The following is a 2,407-nucleotide window of genomic DNA, read 5'->3' as shown; positions in this document are numbered from 1 at the left end:
TGATGCCAGTAAGGATCAGTACTTCCGCAGTAGGTGATTTATCTGTAACAGCAGAATGAAAGATGTTCTTCCCCCTGAAAAATAAATCAGGCACTGGGCATCTAGATAGGAGGATTGAGGGCAAGAGAAGGTACTGATTGGAAGAAGGATGACTTTGACTATTTTTGTAATTTCTTCCTGACTATAAAAGTGCTTTTTATGCAAAACAAACAAATATAGAGAAATTAATTACCCACAAATGAACAACCATATATAAGCACTGTTAACATTCTGGTATATTTCTTAAGTCTGTTCCCTCTGCATTTATATACTAAGTGTAGGATCCTGTTGTATATAGATAGCTCCACATCCTTCTTTCAGTCGTCTGACCATTGTCTCATGTAACTGGTGTTTTTTAAAAAAGTTTTCACAGTTACTTATCTAAAATAACTGTGCACAATTTGCTCAAGTATAAGATATCCTGCTGTTTCCAGAGTTTTCCTATTATGAATGATGTAGTAATGAATAATCCTGAACAACCTTTTTCTATATTTAAAAATGTTTCCTTATGAACATGTTTAAGACTCTTGATACATATTGGCAAACTGCTGTCCATAAATTTTGTAGTGAAAATTAAATATACTCTATAATAACTTAATATATTGAAAGTATCGAATCCTTTGAAGGCTGTAGTGTTGATGTTTTCAAGCTGTAGTTGCTTTGGATTCTAGGGAAGACACGGCGAAAGGATGGTGTGCGAAAAATGTGAAAAGAAACTTGGTACTGTTATCACTCCAGATACATGGAAAGATGGTGCTAGGAATGCCACAGAAAGTGGTGGAAGAAAGCTAAATGAAAATAAAGCTTTGACTTCAAAAAAAGCCAGATTTGATCCATATGGAAAGAATAAGTTCTCCACTTGCAGAATTTGTAAAAGTTCTGTGCACCAACCAGGTTCTCATTATTGCCAGGGCTGTGCCTACAAAAAGGGTATCTCCGCGATGTGTGGAAAAAAGGTTTTAGATACCAAAAACTACAAGCAAACATCTGTCTAGATGTATTGATGAAGTTTTTTGGCTTTCTATGTAATTTTACTTTCTGCTTTGAATTTTCAAGGCATAACATTGATGTCCAACTTATAAAATAACATGTTTTAAGACAAATAAGTCTAAACCAGGGAAGTTGATTGATATTCATTCTTTTGCTCTCAAGAAGTTCTAAACAGCAACAATGTCACCAGTCTTCTGCTTTAAGTGGTTATTTTCTTTATAAGCATTTTATTGAACTAGAATAAGTGGCAAATCTACTGAAAATCATTTCCCAATTTTGTATGCACTTTTATTTAACATTATTCATATAATTCTTATCCCCCCCCACTTTATTTATAAATATTGCAAAAGTAAGAAGATTACAGATATTTTGCTCTGAACTTGGCATCCAGACTTAAAATTCTTCCCTCATTCTGTTACTGGTGGCATAGTGCTTAGAATCAGCTTTCTCTAAATTAATTGCAGTTTCATAGGATATTTAAATGTTTGAGGCCATTATTGCTGAATGGTTCCTTAGTAATTAGCCCAGACGCAAATCAAAGACAAGTTGGACTTGTGATTTTAAAGTTGTTCTTGAAGCCAAAGTGCTAGTCCCTTCCATATGTGAACAAGAGCACAAGGTACACCCACCCGTATGTCCAAATGAATACACTGGATTTCAGAAAAACATATACATATTACCTTGAATTCAAATTGTCATGAAAACCAGAAGAATGGTGTTCATCCATGTTGATGTGTAATGAAAATGAATCCCTACTCTTTGAGAAAAGCTCTTTGAAGCAGAAACCAAACTTTTTTTTAGCTGCCTGCTTTGACTTCCAAAAAGAAATAAATAGAACAAAGCAAAAAAATAAATAAATAAAATAAAATAAAATAAAATAAAAGTATCTATGTTTTGTTTTTGAATACTGGTGTAACTGAACATTTAAAAATGCACTTGTTAGCCATTTTTCCTTCTATGAATTATCTGGACGTATTCTTGATCATTTTCTACTGGAAATTCAGTGTTTTAAATTTAGTTGTGAAATGATAAAATAACCCCTTGCAATATTTATTGTAAACATGTAACCCAATTTGTTGTTTAACTTAATTTTATTTATGAATTTTTCTCATCCTTTTTATGTGAGAAAATTTAAACACTCGAAAAGTTCAAAGAATAAAATAACAAGGATATTTTCATCACCCCAAATTAATATTACTCCATTTTTAGGAACTTTTTAATATGGGATGCTTCAAACATTTGAAAAAGTAAAGAGAATGATACAATTACTCACTTTGTATTCATCACCTAACTTGTCTCATTTCATCTATACTCCTACTACTCACTTTCTTCCTCCAGGATTATTTTGAAGACATCCTAGACATCTTATATATTTTAA

General features: G+C 32.2%; 1 pseudogene; it reads left to right on the top strand.

The window, feature by feature from the left end:
* Positions 1-658: 658 nt before the first annotated feature.
* On the top strand, positions 659-1,873 carry LOC105876326 (cysteine-rich PDZ-binding protein pseudogene; annotated as a pseudogene).
* Positions 1,874-2,407: the final 534 nt, after the last annotated feature.

This window comes from Microcebus murinus, chromosome 6 (genome assembly GCF_040939455.1).
Source record: "Microcebus murinus isolate Inina chromosome 6, M.murinus_Inina_mat1.0, whole genome shotgun sequence".
NCBI lineage: Eukaryota > Metazoa > Chordata > Mammalia > Primates > Cheirogaleidae > Microcebus > Microcebus murinus.
Note: the sequence above shows the minus strand (reverse complement) of the source record. Positions and strands in the feature narration are given on the sequence as shown.